This window comes from Protopterus annectens, chromosome 4.part1 (genome assembly GCF_019279795.1).
Source record: "Protopterus annectens isolate FY-2018-M chromosome 4.part1, PAN1.0, whole genome shotgun sequence".
NCBI classification, from domain to species: domain Eukaryota; kingdom Metazoa; phylum Chordata; order Ceratodontiformes; family Protopteridae; genus Protopterus; species Protopterus annectens.
Window position 1 is genome coordinate 479473304 of NC_056734.1, and position 18486 is coordinate 479491789.

The window sequence follows — 18486 nt, forward strand, 5'->3', positions numbered from 1 at the left end:
GTCAGCATCATCCACCAAGACTTTTGCAAGCCATTCCTTACTGCAACTTGCTGTTACAAAAGTTTCCTTTCAAGTCTGTCTACAAAGTTTTAGAAATAAAAACTTTACCCAAAGCATTTCCATGTGTGTGGGTACTTTTCTTAGCAGCATTCCTTCCTTACACAGTATTTCTTTCGTCAGTAACACAGCAGCCATGAGAATTGAAGCATGCGTGTGTAATGCACAAAAACAAGAAGAAGAATTGCACATTTCTTTCTCTTCCAAAATGTAACCCAAACTTATTTTTCCTTACTAAAGAAGCGAAATTACATCTTACAGTGTTTCCCCGCACTCAATTTCATTGCAGCATGCGAGTTTCGCAACCGCAAAAATCTGGTTGCGATAATACGTAAGTATCATCTATATATATATATATATATATATATATATATATATATATATATAGATATATATAGATATATGTATATATATATATATATATATATATATATATATCTTTCCATCTATCGATTTGATATATCAAGTCAAAACTGGATTAAAATTAAAGGCAGAAAATAAAAGACTGGAATGACAAAATACAAAAACACAATACTGAATAGCCTAAATGCCAGATGTAGTGAAAATGTGTAAATAGTGAAATGTATATTAACTTATTCAAAAATGGAAACTTGAACTTCTGCCTATTCAGTGCTAAGAAAAAACCTGATCTGTCTGTGCATTCAAATTATGTATGGGGAAATAAAGCGAAGTACATTCATGAATTCTTACAAGCTTTAGGTGTTTTTTTCTTTTAGCTGAGGAAAAGCTTTTTTGTACCACAAACCTCTAACATGTCCATCTATTATTGACATGTAGAACATTTTTACAACTTAAAAAGCACTGATAAGTAGACTGCAATCATGTAATATAGATAGAGACATGTACATATGTGTATATATGTGTGTGTATGTGTATATACATATATATATATATATATATATATATATATAAATAAATATATTTATATATATATATATATATATATATATATATATATATAAATATATATATATATATATATATATATATATACACACATACTGCTTTAAGTACCAGTATGAGCTCTCATCTATGCAAACAGTAACTACCAATTGCACAGAATTATGTTAATGCATTCCTTTTTACTGAATGTCATTAATACATTCACTAAGTCATAAAACAGTTTAAGGCAAGATATTTATTATTCAGAATATAATGGCAAGAAGCTGACATTATACATAATATGAACCATGTGAAATCTAAATCATTTATAACATGCAGAATTTATGAAACAAGGCACTGATTAACTTACATTTTACATTCTGGAGCTTTCTTTCAAATCATAATTTACATTCTTAAACTGGCAGCAGAATACTACAGTCATCATTCATTAACTACTAAAACTCATTACTATTTTGCATATTCGGTACTTTTCCGTTAACGGGGCAGCAGGCGTTGGTAAGCCTAAATGTTGCCACGAAATGTGCAGCTAAAAGTTCGCATTTTAACCTAGTTACATGTTCACTTCTTTACCCAGTGTCCCTGTTTTTGAAAGCTGCTTGTCCCCCTTTGTAATTCACATTTTCAGTACACGTTGCTGTTTCTCAAAGGCTTTTCTTCCCATTTTCAGTGGGTGCAGCTTGACAGCTATGCCTCACGTGCTTACAAATGTCAAAACACTGACCGTTACAAATCATTCGAAGATGCAAAATAAGAGCACTTCCTTTTTTTTCCTCACAATATGTTGTGTGTGATTTACACACTATTTATGAAGGAGCAGGTCAGCTTGTTAAAAGTGGGACGATATCAGTTGCAGTCTCACAAGAAAATGAAAAGTGGAACCAGTAAACAACCGCAACATAAACGGCAGTGACTTGTGATGAGACATAGTAGTGTGACAGGAAAGGCAGAAATTAAAGCATGACAGAACATTTACAGGTGCAGTACCGATGTGAGAAAATCAGCAAGAGTGTCAGAAGGAAGAGAAAATTAAACCCAGGAGAAAAAAATCAGCAGTGAGTACACATGAAACGCACATTTTCTGTGCTGTCACCTTAACGGCTTTCTCCCCATTTTCACTAATTGCAAACAGAAATCAGTAGTAGTGTGACTACTAATCTAAAATTATGACCAGTACAGAACCCCCCCCCCAAAAAAAAAAAACAATTCTGACATGTGACAAGATAAATACTACTGTCAAAAGGAACACAACATTAAAAGCAGAGAAACATACACAGCAATCAGTTGACATCAACCACGTATTTCATCTGCTGCCCTGTTAACGGAAAAGTACCGCATATTCTCATACACTGCATGGTTTCTCTTGTCTTCATTAATTTTAATTTATACAAACAAATGATGTATTTATTACAGGGTTTGTAATAAGGTAAGGACAACTACAAAGACATATCATTTATTTTTCTGATTGTTTCTCTTAGACAAGCAATGCTTGTTGTATAACAAAGCAGTGCTATGAGTTCCAGAGAAGCTTTCAACATATATCAGCTGTACCCTTGCCACACAGAATACAAGCGTGTTTTTGTTCTAGCTTTCCCAGAAATAATTCTGAAATGCACAAATTCATTTTGAAAATCGTAATGTCTAAAATAATTCTTCTAGAGAAAATCCATTCTGAAACCTATATTTTTGATATTTCAATTATATACTTGACCATTTCCATGCAAGCCTGTATATTACAAGATGGATGTGATTATAAAAAAAAAACACTTCTTAACCAGTACACACAGACCTTTACTTTCTTCACATCAATATACTCGTTAAGGTTAAGTCACCATGGGATTTCATAAGGAACAATACAAACATGCACCTTCCTTTGGGGGGGGGGTGCACAGCACAAAGCAGTCCCACTGCATTTATACTTGATCTTCAAGTTCCTGCAAATTAGAAGAAAAGAAATATTCATGTTTTCAAAAATTATGAATAAGATATAAAATCAGTGGTTTATATCATCGTATGCTGGTGTAAGGGGTTTTACTGAATACCATTCTACATTATACTCCATTTTGTATATTTTGTGTGCAGTCTACATCTTGGTTATGTAGCATATTAGTGTTAAATACTTCATTAGTGCATGTCTGAGTTATTTTAAGTCAATATCAGTTTATTATTTCAAATAATTATCTTATATGACTGTGTGGATGCATTACAGCATAATGAATGCTAAAAGGATGTTAAAATGCAATTTGTGTTACGAAATGCTGTTTTTCTTGGGAAAATGCTGTTTTGTTATGAAAATGTTACTGACGGTGCTATAATGTTGCTAATGTAATGTTTGAATTGGTGATTAAATGTTACTGACAGTGCTATAATGTTGCTAATGTACTGTTTGAATTGGTGATTTAATGTTACTGACAGTGCTATAAAGTTGCCAATGTATTGTTTGAATTGGTGATTATCTAAATGTTACTGACAGTGCTATAATGTTGCTAATGTACTGTTTGAATTGGTGATTATGTAAATGTTACTGACAGTGCTATAATGTTGCTAATGTACTGTTTGAATTGTTGATTGTGTAAATGTTACTGACAGTGCTATAATGTTGCTAATGTACTGTTTGAATTGGTGATTATCTAAATGTTACTGTCAGTGCTATAATGTTGCTAATGTACTGTTTGAATTGGTGATTATGTAAATGTTACTGACAGTGCTATAATGTTGCTAATGTACTGTTTGAATTGGTGATTATCTAAATGTTACTGACAGTGCTATAATGTTGCTAATGTACTGTTTGAATTGGTGATTAAATGTTACTGACAGTGCTATAATGTTGCTAATGTACGAATTGAAGTGGTGATTATCTAAATGTTACTGACAGTGCTATAATGTTGCCAATGTACTGTTTGAATTGGTGATTGTCTAAATGTTACTGACGGTGCTATAATGTTGCTAATGTACTGTTTGAATTGGTGATTAAATGTTACTGACAGTGCTATAATGTTGCTAATGTACTGTTTGAATTTGTGATTGTCTAAATGTTACTGACAGTGCTATAATGTTGCTAATGTACTGTTTGAATTGGTGATTAAATGTTACTGACAGTGCTATAATGTTGCTAATGTACGATTTGACGTGGTGATTAAATGTTACTGACAGTGCTATAATGTTGCTAATGTACTGTTTGAATTGGTGATTAAATGTTACTGACAGTGCTATAATGTTGCTAATGTACGATTTGACGTGGTGATTAAATGTTACTGACAGTGCTATAATGTTGCTAATGTACTGTTTGAATTGGTGATTGTCTAAATGTTACTGACAGTGCTATAATGTTGCTATGTTCTGTTTGAATTGGTGATTATCTAAATGTTACTGACAGTGCTATAATGTTGCTATGTTCTGTTTGAATTGGTGATTGTCTAAATGTTACTGACAGTGCTATAATGTTGCTAATGTACTGTTTGAATTGGTGATTATCTAAATGTTCCTTCTTCTTTTGGCTTTTCCCGATTAGGGGTCGCCACAGTGGAACTCCGGTCCACTAATCATTGGCAGTAGATTTTTACATGCCGAGTTGCCGGCCCTGACTCATACCCTTCAACGAAGGTACGCCCATTCACGCATGTTTCCACACAGAAGACGCTCTAACTGAGAATAGAACAGGACAACTTCTTACTGTGAGGCGGCAATGCTACCGCAGCACCACCACTGCAGTCTGATTATCTAAATGTTACTGACAGTGCTATAATGTTGCTAACATACTGTTTGAATTGGTAATTATCTAAATGTTACTGACAGTGCTATAATGTTGCTAATGTACTGTTTGAATTGGTGATTATGTAAATGTTACTGACAGTGCTATAATGTTGCTAATGTACTGTTTGAATTGGTAATTATCTATATGTTACTGACAGTGCTATAATGTTGCTAATGTACTGTTTGAATTGGTAATTATCTAAATGTTACTGACAGTGCTATAATGTTGCTAATGTACTGTATGAATTGGTGATTATCTAAATGTTTCTTACAGTGCTATAATTGGCCATCCTACTGTATTCCATAGTACCAGAATACAAAAGTGACCACCCCCTTTCAATCTATCTTGCTGTTTTAAAAATATTGACTCTCTACTAAAACTTTACTTTTTAGACAGGTAAAACTTTAGTTACCTACTTTCACATCTAACTCCTCTAGTGCACTGCAGTGTTTAGGATACACCTTTTATTTTCATCTTACCTTTAAGCATCCCTGTGACTAGCACTTGCTTTAAAACCTGCTGGAAAGCACTGGGAAGTCTTAAACTGAAAGAAGCACTCAACTCTCCTTGTTAATAAGAATAATTTAATTGTATGCACTAAGCAGCCTTGCTAACGTAAGGTAAAATAGCTCTTGTACTTCACAAAAAAAAAAAAAAAAGCACCAAACCAGGCATATCCAAGTGCCATATTCTGATGATTTCTCCTGTCCATCTGGTGAATCTGGGCATACTGGGGCAATGCAGCAATTACCTCATCTACACAGACAACCCTCTCCTCCTACCACCCAACACTACAACCTGTGAGAGATGCACTTACATAGCCAAACTGGTAGCAAAGCTCTCTCCAACCAAGATTGTGCTAGACAGTCAAAAGGAGAAGGTTAACACCTGCACTACATGTCAAGCAGCACATATCCCTTCTAAACCCACACCACCAACACCCACGCATAGCAACACTAAACCCACATATGTGGAGGCCCTTAACATTAACCTGCCCAAGCAACAAGGACCTCTGAAGCTGAAATGCAAACAAACACCAATCACAACCAAAGTGTCACATAGCTCGCAACACCAGTGTGCCACCTAACAACAGCCTCTAAGGCAAGACAATGTACCCAACACTTTAGTCATAGGTGATTATATAGTCAGGCACACTGATGTCCCACTCACCAGGCTGAACAAGGAGAAAATTGCAGTCAGCTGCCTGTCGGGTGCCAGGATCTGCCGCATAATGCATGCACTCAAGTCACTCCACAACAAGTACAAATACAACTCTGTCATTGTCCATGTTGGAGTGAATGACTTGAGACGTACCTTCCTGGACTACATGAAAAGAGACATGGAAGAGCTCTCGGATCATGTGGCCCTGGCAGGCATGACCCTAGCCCTGAGTAGCATCCTGCCTTCACCCAGAATGATACCACAGTATAAAGACAAAATGATTGACATCAACAACTGGCTAAGTTTCTGGTGTCATTCAAAGGGGATCCAGTATCTGTCTGCCTGGGATGACATGATCTATAAACCATGATGTTTTGCCAGAGATGGTCTGCACCTGTCGCCCCTGGGATTCAGGTTACTGGCTAAGGCTCCTGCCACCCCTATAGTGCCTTTTTTAGGAAAACTTCAAAGAACAAAACCAATTCTCCAGGTGCAACTAACACTAGGTAAGATTGCAATCCAAATTGTAGCTTGCTACAGATCCCCCACCATGCCCCAAGATTCTCACTACACCTTTCTAAACATACTGGAAAACATTAAGATACAACCAAACACCATAATACTGGGTGATTTCAACTGCCCTGCCATTAACTAGGAAAACTACTCATGTACCAACACCTTTGCCCAACGGTTCTGGGAATTCAAAAATTCCAATGCCCTGGATCAACTTATCCTTAGTCCCACCAGGGGCTCCAATATCCTTGACCTGGTCATTACCAACATGGGAAATCGATGCTTCACACCTATGGGCACCCCATCATTGGTCAGATCTGACCATAAGCTAATCACCCTTGACATCCACATCCCACCCCCACCCCCCAGTAAGGAAACCTCCGTAAAAAACTTCTCCAAAGCCAATTTCATGCCACTCAAGTCTGCAGTAACAAACTTCATGACACCCATGCAGATGGGAACTGAAAGTTCAACTGCTGAATCCTACACTAAGGCACTGTACGAGCACATCCACTCATTAATGAATAGTGCCATCCCCAAGATGCTCTCCTCCAAAAAAAGGAATCCAATCTGGTGGTCCCTTGCCATAAACAAACTTTACAACAAAAGGAAGAAACTGTTGCAGAAAAGAGGAAAATCCCAGGATGCAAAAACTCCCTTACCAGTCTTAGTAAGAAGCTGAGATCCCTCATAAAATCCTCCAAAGCTAGTTACGAAAATAAAATTGCCAAAGATTTCAAAGACAACCACAAGGCATTCTATAGTTATGTCAAGAATCTAAATGGCAATGTTCAGATCTGCTCTGAGCTACAACAGAATGGCATTAAATATACTGATCCCAAGGATATTGCCAATATCCTGGCAGATCGATTCAGTGCAAACTTCACCCTCCTCACCCCCTAAAGGGCCCATGTCAATACCAAAGGATTGCCAAATTTCGGTAATAATGGCCACACAGGTAAAACATGCACTCTCCAAAGCAAAGAATACAGCATCCATGGGACCAGATGGAATCTCTGGCTGTGGACTACATGAACTACAAAATGAACTGGCACCTCACCTAAGTGTCATGTTTAATCAAAGCCTCACCTCAGGCTTTGTGCCCACTGAGTGGTGCACAGCTACAGTTATCCCACTCCACAAGGGGGAATCCACCTTGGATCCTGGGAACTACCGCTCCATCAGCTTAACAAGCCTGATCTTCAAGGCCATGGAACGTATCATCATGGAACTTATAAACAAAGACATTGGCAACCTTCAAACACTGGACCCCACACAGTTTGGGTTTGTGAAGGGCCGATCTTGTCTCCTGAACCTGATTGACTTCTTTGAATCAGTCTGCAGAGCTGTGGACAAGGGTAAGGTGGTCCACACAACCTATCTAGACCTCACCAAGGCCTTCAACACCATCCCCCACTCTGGAATCATAGATAAACTTACTAAGCTGGGCATTAATCCCTATGTCACTCGATGGGTTGCCAACTGGCTTAATGACAGAACCCACTCTGTAAAAGTAGCCGACTCCAAATCAAGCTCCAGACAAGTGACAAGTGAAGTACCTCAGGGTTCAGTCCTGGGACTGCTCTTGTTTGGCATCTACTTCTCTGAAGTACAGACCAACACTAAGGGACTCTGGCTAGCAAAGTTTGCAGATGACTGCAAACTGGGAGCCATTATTGAATCCCCAAATGATGTGGATATTCTACAAAAGGGACTTACAGAAACAGATGCTTGGTGCCAGAGCCATGGGCTCAAGCTCAATGCCAAGAAATGTATAGTTATCCCTTTCAAAAAAACGTGTACCCATGAATTACCACATAGGTGACAGTACACTAAACACCAAAAGTGTGATAAGAGACTTAGGGACACAGGTGGACAGTGATCTCACCTTCGATAACCATATCGCCACAACAGTCAGGAAATCCTTCTATGTGGCACACCTCATCACTAAGGGCTTTTCCTCCAGAAAAAAGGAAGTCATTGTCCCACTGTACTCATCCCTCATTAGACCCATTATAGAATACAATGCCTCATTTGGTATGTACCTCTCAAGACATCTGCAACAACTGGAAAAGCCGCAGAAATACCTCACTAAAAGAATCACAGGCTTAAAGCAGATGCCCTATGCTGACCATCTAAAAAAACTCCACCTATACTCTGTCGCATATCGTCTACTCAGAGGCAATCTCTGCTTAACATACAAGGCCATGTCAAACCCAGAGCTGTTGGACATGCTACACTTAAAGAAATCCCAATCCCTCAGAGATACACGCTCCAGGGATCTAAACCTTGTCATCACAATGAACAAAACATGCTGGAGGGATGGGTTTCTGACCTAGGGACTCCCCAGACTCTGGAATAGACTGCCCATACATGTCAAGCAGAGCGCCTCTTTAGCCCTCTTCAAAAAGAACCTTGATGATTGGATGGGTGATAGGAAATTAACCCCGGGGATCATGTCAGTCACCCTGCTAGACAGGGGTCCAGGGAAGTAAATACTGTGGGAAGAAATAGACAGGGAATTCTTATGGCTAAGCTTGTATAGGCCCTAGGGGCGATAGCCTAGTACCAACCTACGAACCTATACCCTTACTTCCATGATTAGCACCTATTGCCCCTGTCCAAGAGGGTCACAGGTGGAACCTCTGGGGTGAACCTAAGCTTACCCATCCAATCGTCCAGATTGCATTTGAAGAGGGCCAATGAGGTGCTCTGTTTGACATGAAGCAGGAGTCTGTTCCAAAGGTGTGGTAACATCTGGGAGACACATCTGTCTCTCCAGCAGGTTCATAGGATCATAGGATCATAGGAAATTACTAGGCTATTGGCCCTGAGGCCCTTATAAGCCTAGCCAAGAGTTTAGCCCATGTTTAAACAAGTCAGCACCCAAAGCCCCTGTCCAGCAGGGACACAGGTGGAATCCCAGAGGTGTATGTTCTGTTTCCCATACAGTTATCCAGGTTGTGCTTAAAAAGGGATAATGAGTTACTCTGCTTGATATGGAGAGGAAATCTATTCCAGAGATGGGGGACTCCCTGAGACACAAATCTGTCCTGCCAACAAGTCCTATTGATGTCACAGGCCAGGTTGAGGTCACGCATGTGGGTTACTCGAGTGGAGCTTGACTTGCAGATATGCAGCAGTCCTATCAAGGCGGGGTCTGAGATTGCCTTGTAAGCCAGACAGAGGTCACCTCCGAGGTGTCCGTATGAGACTGAGTAGAGGGACAGGGCTTTTAACCTATCTGTGCAGGGTAGATGTTTGAGGTCCTGGATTCTCCTGGTGAGGAACCTCTGTGATCTCTCCAGCTGCTGCATGTGCTTTGTGAGGTACATCTCAAAGGGGGCATTGTACTCAATAATTGGCCTTATAAGGAAAGAATACAGGAAGGTTCTATTAATATCACATACCAGGTTGAGGTCTTTAGAGCCAGTAACCTGTGTACCATTTAACTTACAGATATGCAGCATTTCTAATAAAGCAGATTCAGAGATTGCTTTATACACAAGACAGAGATCACCTCTGAGTAGTCTGTATGAAACAGAATAAAGTGACAGTGATTTCAGATGAACCACATAGGACAGATGCTGAAGACCTTTGTGGTCTCTCCAACTGCTGCAGATGTTTGGAAAGATACATACCAAAAAGGGCATTGTACTCAATTATTGTCGTAATGAGGCAAGAGTACAGTGAGGTTATAACTTCTTTTTTTTTTCTGGAGACAATGCCTTTACTTATAAGATGAGCAATATAGAATGTCCTTCTTACCACTGTAGAGACAATTTGGTGAACGATAAGGTTGCTGTCAACCTGTGTTCTCAGGTATCTCACCACTAAATACATACTAAATGTATTGCTATTGATGTGGTAGTTAGCAGGAACATAGCTCCTACAGATGATAATACAATTTGTGTGCATTGAGTTTAAGGCCATGAGTTTGGCACTAATCATTTGTTTGTGTAAGACCCTCTTGTAGGATGTTGATATAATTTTGACATAATTTGAAGATTCTATGACTGCTCCCAGTTTGCAGTCATCAGCAAACTTTGACACCCACAGACCTTTAGTTTTTGCTTGTACTTCAAAGAAATTGATTCCAAACAATAGAGATCCCAGGACTGATCCTTGTGGAACACCACTGGTTACAAGTCTTCTGTTGGAGGTGGATTCCCCTATTTTGACTATATGGGTTCTAACAGTGAGACAGTTTGAAACCCATCTACTGATATAAGGATAGACACCTAGCTAGGTGAGTTTGGCAATGATGCCTGAGTAGGGGACAGTGTCAAACTCCTTGGCAAAGTCTAGGTAGGCTGTAGGCACAGCGTTCCCCTCATCCAGGGCCTTGGCGACTGTCTTGAAGAAGTCCACCAGATTTAACAGTCATGATCTCCCTTTGACAAATCCAAACTGATAAAGGTCAAGAGTTTGAAGATTACCTATATCTTTGTTGATAAGGTCCATTATGATTCACTCCATGACCTTGCAGATAAGGCTAGTCAGGCTAATAGGTCTATAGTTCCCAGGGTCAGTGGAAGCACCTCCTTTGTGGAAGGGAATAGTGGTGGTGTTGCTAATTCTTGTTGGAGCCCATGTTGGACACAGCCTGGGATGTTATTAGGTCCCATAGATGCTGTGTTTTTGGCCTTAGAGAGGGAGTTTATGACCTGCTCTTTATAAATATAAGGTAGGAGACGGGTGGCAGGGATGTCATGGGGTACGTGTGGTGGGGACAGGGGAGAGAAGTTTGCACAGAACCTGTTGGCCAACAGGTTAGCTATGCCCGCAGGCTCAGTATATATGTTATCATTAAGTACCAGTTTGGCATAAATATGGGCCTTTCCTTTTAGCTTACAGATGCCCTTAGTTGAGGAAGCTAATTAAGATTGGTAGTTTTCTTTGGAGGACTTCAGAAGAAGTCTTATTCACTTTTTTAAGCTGAGGAGGGAGTGTTTACAGTTTATGGCTCAATCCCTCTTACTCTTAGATAGCAATTTCTTCCTTTTATTGTAAAGCCTGTTCATGGCAGTTGTCCACCAGGCATGTTTGCTCTTCCTTGAAGAACTTGTTTTGGTCAGGTAAGGTTGAGTCAATGCAGTTATACAGGTGCTTGTATAAAGCAATGGTGTAGAACTCAGCATAGTTTCCAGTTCCATCTGAGGGGGGAGGTGCAGTGAAAATATTTATACCATCCTGTAAGAGGTGATAACTGCTTTGGAGAAGTTTTTTAGTTTAACTGCTGCTGGGGTGGTCAGGTGTGATAGTTACTTCAAATGAGACTGATTTGTGGTCAGATCTCACCAGGAAGACCTCACAGTGGGGGTACCACAGTGGTCCACATATTGGTAAGCATCAGATCCAGGATGCTGACACCCCTTGAGGGGGTAATAACCAGCTGTTCTATAGCATTAGAGTTAATGAAGTTGAGGAACCTTTAAGCAAGTGAGTTTGAGCACAAGTAATTTACCCAGTCAATGGATGGGTAGTTAAAGTCGCCCATAACCATGGTGTTCAGATGTAACTTGATAGACTCAAGTAGATCCAAATAGGCAGAGTGGGTGTCCTGCTTCATGTAGGGGTGTCCTTTAGTTGGCAATGACTTGAATAGTTGTCCTACTAACAGTTAATTGCATCTGAAGTATCTCCAGGGGATCACACTGTTTAACCAATCTGGAGGTGTATTTGTCTTTAATGAATATTAATACACTGCCTTGTTTAGTTTTCATGCCTTCGGTTTGTGGTCTGAACTTGTGGAAGGAAGTGTAATCCAGTACAGCTGGGGTGCTCTCCACAGCCTTGAACCAGGTCTCCATGACTGCACAAATGTCTGTGCCTTCCAAGGTAAGACTGCTTCTAGTGAGAGCAGTTTCAGGTTAAGACTCCTAGCATTTACTACCATAACTTTGAGGTTGTTTATAGATGGAGTTTTTATGTTGGGAATTTTGTCCTTGAGACACTGCCTAAAAATAGCACTATGGGGGTGGCAAGAGCCTTTGCCAGTAGTTGAAATTCCAGGGGGTGACAGATGAAGACCATCTCTGGCAAAGCATCGAGGTCTATCGATCATGTCATCCCAGGCTGACAGATACTGGATCCCCTTAGAATGACACCAGAAACTAAGCCAATTATTGAAGTCAATAATTTTCTGTTTGCATTGAGGCATCATCCTAGGTGAAGGTAAAATGCTGCTTAAGGCTAGGGACATACCTACCAGAGACACATAGTCCAAGAGCTCAGTCATGTTCATATAGGCCAAAGAGGTACATCTCAAGTCATTCACACCAACATGGACTATGATGGAGTCATTATGGTACCTGTTGCTGACAGACATGAGTGCATGTGTGATATAGCATATCCTGGCACCTGACAGACAGCTGACCGTGACATTTTCCTTATCCAGCCTATTGAGAGGGACATCTGTGTATTTCATGATGGAATCATCTATGAATAATATGTTTGGTTTTGTGTTTTGCCTTAAGGGCTTGACAGATGAGACACTAGTGTGTGAGCTATTACGTATATTGTGTTGTGTAGAGAAAGTATTGCATATAGTGTGCTTGTGTTTGTGTTTGGGAGGTCTCTGGTGTTTAGGTATGTTACTGGTGAGCACATCCACATAGGTAGATATGTGAGATGTGGGTTTGGGTGGAGTAGGAGGTGAGGTGTGCATGCTGTCAACCCACTCATTATCATTTGTGCTGAATGGTGTGTGAGAGAGCATGGATTTAAGGTTCTTACTATAGTTGCATCTCTCACATGTTGAGTTTGCGTGGACTAGGAGGAGAGAGTTTCGGTGAACATGAGGCAGTTGCTACACTGCCTCAGGATGTCCATGTCGACCAAGCTGTCTGGATAAACTGTGGGAAATTGTCTTTCCATAGTGTTGGGTAAATTTATATGGCCAGGAATAGAGGTCACACTTAGGAATGGCTAGTGGGTGAGAGGTGTGTTGGTACCTCTGAGGCTCGGCTTAGTGTTTCATCTGACAGTAGAGCAGGGACATGAAAAATCTCTGGACGACCCCAAGCAAAGTGCTAAGGGAAAATTTAACAAGCAAAACATTTGCGTCTGTAACCACCGATGGTAACCACCACTATGCAGAAGTGCACTATGGTGCAGTACACACAAACAAGCACAAACACTGGGCTTAAATAAAACAAGAAATAACCCTTTTACCTCATATTAGGAAATAAGGATGATCTCATTGAGCTCTGGTCCAATTACTCTCGATTAGATGGGACCCAGACAGCACTCTTCTCCTGCAAAGATGCAGAAGGGCCTTTGACAACAAAGATGGCTTGAATTTGATGTTCAGATGTTACAAAAAAGTCCCAGAAATAGCAAACCTGGAACTAGGCTATGCTACAGCTGAACTAGTACAATATACAGTAAAATTTGGCAAAAAAACAGTTCAGACAATTCAAACAGACAATAGAATGCAAATACAAATTAAAGGACCAATATAAGAGCAAAAACAGACACTTATAGTTAGTTGGAAGCAATGGATGCCTCGGATCTTTTAGTATCGCAGTGAAGAGCTGGTATTAGTGCTCAAGTGATATCAGTCTAGATTCAGTAAGTCTGAATCTAGCCTATGCTATAAAATGCAGACATACTAGAAATTCAAAGTGCAGCAAATCACAATCATAGCAGTAAAATCAGTTTAAATAAAGCAGCAATTCACTAGCAATTCCCAGCTTAGAAGGTTATAGGCCACACGGTCCTGCCACAAGAGTCTAGACCACAAACCTTCCTAATGTAAATCAACTGGTTTTGGAGCCCAAGTGCTTAAGCCAGAACTAAGTCACTTTCAGAATAACAGATACAATGAGCCTTCGACCAGCAATTCCCAGCTTAGAAGGGTGTAGGCTATCCTCTCCTGTCACAAAAGTGTATACCACAAATTTTCCTAATGTAAAATAACTGGTTTGGAACCCAAGTACTTAAACCAGAACAAAGACACTTAGAACAGCAAGCACAGTAATCCTTCACCCAGCAGTTCCCAGCTCAGAAGGGCAGAGGCTACCCTCTCCTCCCACAAGAGTGCGGACCACAAACCTTCTTAATGTAAAACAACTGGTTTGAAGCCCTAATCCTTAAACCAAAACTGACAGACTTAGAGTAGCAATTACAATTTAATCAGGCTACTAACAAGCAGTAATAAATGCAGCAGAATAAATGTAATTGAACACTTTTAAGAACAAGCAGCAAAATTAAAATAAAATAATAAAGTACAAAGAGACACAGGTAAAGAAAAGCAGATGAATAATGTGTAATTATTTAGTTAAGTAGAAAGGGAGGAAACAGAAGATAATTCAAGGTTAAGAAAGTAAGGGGGTGGGCCTTCCAAAATTATCTCATTGTACTCAGTAGAATGAACTGATGCAATGAGACTAGGAGGAGTGTCCAATATCAAGTCTATAGTAGAGGTGGGCAACTCAAAAGCCAGCAAATGTTAAGAATAAAGTAACACTTGGGTGGGTGGGTGAGAAAAATAAAATGGAGACAGAATCAGAATCTGTACATTTATCTTCATGCTGGGTGACTTCACAGACAATTAATTTGTCCTGTCCCTGTTCCCATCCTACCCAGCAGCACACCTTAGTTAAAGTCAGTATTGCTTATGCGATTCTCAGTTTCTCCTATGGCACTCTGTAGAAAGATGCTTTTGTTACCTGAATTTCAGTCTGTTGGCATTTGTCCTGTTAATCTGCTATGTAGCTCTTCTTGCTATTCCTCCTCACTGAAGGCTGACATCCAAAGTAAAGAAGTAGTACTTCTTTGGTAAGCATTGGTTCCTCAGGTCTCTTATCAATTAAAATAATGACATTTGAACTTTGAAAGATTTCTTGAAGGTCTTAGGTGACATTTTGGACTTTGGTTATGAAGATATCTACTGAAACGTTAGCAATCACTTTGAACAATAGAATGGGATGGTATACACATCCCTTACAAGTCAGTATGCTGCATAATATATTATGTTTTTAACCATAATCAATACCTCATTGAAAATGTTTCTGTGCTATCCTCAGTGACAAAAGCTTATACTTTAACACTGTTAACTAGTCTTTTAGAATGGCTGGAACTGTTTAAATGCCACAGTGTTTTTCCATAGAATATTGTTTTATCCTTACATGCATCATCATCATCATCATCAACCCCTTTTCCTAGTTTTCTACATGAGGTTGGAGTATAACATCAACTATCACCACATCCTTTGATTCAGTGCTACTCTCCTACATTCTTCAACAGTCATGCCTGATTGTCACAGGCCTTCTCTCATGCAGTCCATCCACCTCCCACCTGGATTTCCTCACTTCCTATTGCCTTCTTTGTGTGTAACCTGGATCTTCCTCACAAAATCATCTTTTGCTTTCATATTTCCTGAACCATCAAAATATGTTATCTTTCATCTTCTCTGGAAATGAAGCTACTTTAACTTCTGCTCTGATGTCATAATCCTTTGTCTGTCCCACAGTGTACATCCGACCACCCATCTCAGGTACTTCATCTCCATCACCTCTAGCTTCCTTAACATCTCTGCATTTACTGACCAGGTTTCTGTACTGTACAAACATACTAGTCACACTTCAGTTTCTTTGGCATTCTTCTGTCACACACTGTCCCTGACACTCTGTGTCTATTGGCTGTAGCTCCCCTGATTTTACCTTTTGACCTCCTCATTCAGATTTTCCTTCTCCACACCCCCTCTGAGATACTTGAAACTATTAACCTATTCCACTGGTTTGCATTCTGTCTACGTTTTTACCCTCTTTTGATTTCCCCTTTTTGCTGCTATGATAAATGTCTTGTCTGTACAAAGTTTCATCCCATGTTCTGTAGTCTTGCATTCCATTCCCCTATAACTTGCTGAAGTTCTTATTCACCCTCTGCTTGTAATGATATATTGTTTGCATACAGCAACTTTGCTAATCTGTTCCCATAAACTGGTTTGCAAATCTAGCCATCACCAGTAGAAACAGCAGTAGGCTCAGAGATGAACCCTGATGTAAACTTATTCTCACTGGTAGCTCCCATGTGAGACCAAACACTGTTTGTACTTGTGTCATTTTGTCATTTTTTTCATAGCCCACACTAATTCTACCAATGTTTCTCTGACTTTGAACCATCAAATAAATGTCCAAATCAGCTTTCTTGGGACCTTGTCATATGTTTTCACCAAGTCTGGGAATGTCCAGCTGAAGCATACCTGGTACAGCTAGCACCCTGTGCAGGCATTATGAAACAGCACCCCACCCCTTAGCTTTTCAAGTGAAGAGCAAAAGAAAGCTTCACTGTAATAAGTGATGGGCTTATTACAATTAGATTTATGCACCTCCCAGTAAAAAAAAGGATGTTCCTTCTACTAGTCACTTGCATGACACAAACAGCCCTCCCTCCAGCCCCATTTCTGTGCCTTACCCCAACCCATCTATGACAGTACCTACTCTGGGCCAGTAATCAAGGAGCCTCAATCATCACCAGTGACACTGGTGATGGATGGCCACTAGGAGCAAAAATGTAGTCACACAGTTTATTCAAATGCAGCTTTCTGCACAAAGCACAATTTCCCTTAACAGCACACAGGGAGCACTCTCCAGACCTTGGGTTTGACTTTCTGTCTCTCTCCAGGACCCAAACAAGACTCCACACTGACCACTTTGGAGGTCTGAGTCCCTGCTCCAAGTAGATGACACATGACACACACACACTTGGGTATCTGATTTGCGCACACACACACACACACACACACACACACACACACACACACACCTGGAAAAGGCTAGCACAGATTTACCAGCCGTGCCCCCTCTGCCCAGACTATAATGTATTTATGATGCCACGAGTCAGCTACTCTAAGGATCTTACAAGGGTACCCGATTATACTGAGTAAAATTAATACTAATACAAATGTTAGAGTTTGACCAATGCAGCATGGCTTTTAGGAGCAGCCACCATTTCACTAAAATAAGCATAAGTACTCTTAAGATATTAAAAGTATTCTGTAAAAGACCATCCACAATGAAAGACATAGAACTATTTAATAATAAATAATAGCATAGAAAACTTGAGAATACTGAATATCTAGTTACAGTAAACACCAGAGTTTCAGCTACATGAGATATAAAAAAATAACACAGTTGGATAGATTCATCACACAGATGCAGAAAAACAATACTTTACTAATCTCATTATATTTTCCTGACTGACTAAAGAATTACTGTTCCCTAGTTAAGTTACTTACTACAGAAAGACAAGATGAAGTGTGTTGAGTTTCTTACTACAGCAAGGCAAGATGAAGTGTCAGGTTGTGTGTGCAATATCTCTGAGAGATCATTCCTATCAGATTCTGGAAGGCAAACTGTTGCTGCAAGATTTTTGTCATGTCTCTCACTAATATCTAAAGAATCATTTCAGTGCTGGTTATAGAACAATATCACATCTGGACACCTGACTCAGGTACAGTACACACTCAGAACTTTGCTAACATCTCTTGCAGCATCTGAAATCTACAAAACAATTGCAAAAACTTCCACCCTTCCAGGGTAACAATTAGTACACCCCTAAGGGCAGTGCAGTAAGATTCTTAGTCCTGTTTTCCCAGACATTTTTGTCTCTGGCTGCAGTCAGACTTGTAAGATAAAATATTTAGGGCCTAAGCCAACCTATTTAATTTTCAACCTATTTTTCAAAATTAGCTGGACTGAGATTAAACTTTTCCCTTCCAGAATTTTCATTTAAAACATATACATTTAATCAGTTATAATAATAATACTGTCCGACATAACATGTATTTCCCTTGGCATATGTTACATGTGCACTGTCCTACTCTTCCTGGCACAGTTGGCACTACCTGGCACTACCGATCCAGCTGGACTGTTTTTCATTTTCAGATGTTTATCAAGTATCTGCCTTACTGCTGACTATTGAGTTATGCATTCTACCACCAGATTTCCTTATGTACTTTATTTCTATACCTGGATGGTTGGATATCGCCTCTATATTATTTGCATAAGTTGTCTTGAGATACTGCTGTTCTTCTCAACTTCCAGGTCTTTGGCCTAGTCTCTGTTGGCCTT

The 18486-nt window shown here is 39.8% G+C and overlaps 1 protein-coding gene across 1 annotated transcript in view; it reads left to right on the forward strand.

Annotated features, from left to right (window-relative positions):
- The window catches only part of LOC122801237 (mucin-4-like), a 163137-nt gene that overhangs the window by 135684 nt on the left and 8967 nt on the right, over positions 1-18486 (forward strand). The gene's annotated exons all lie outside the window — the stretch shown is intronic.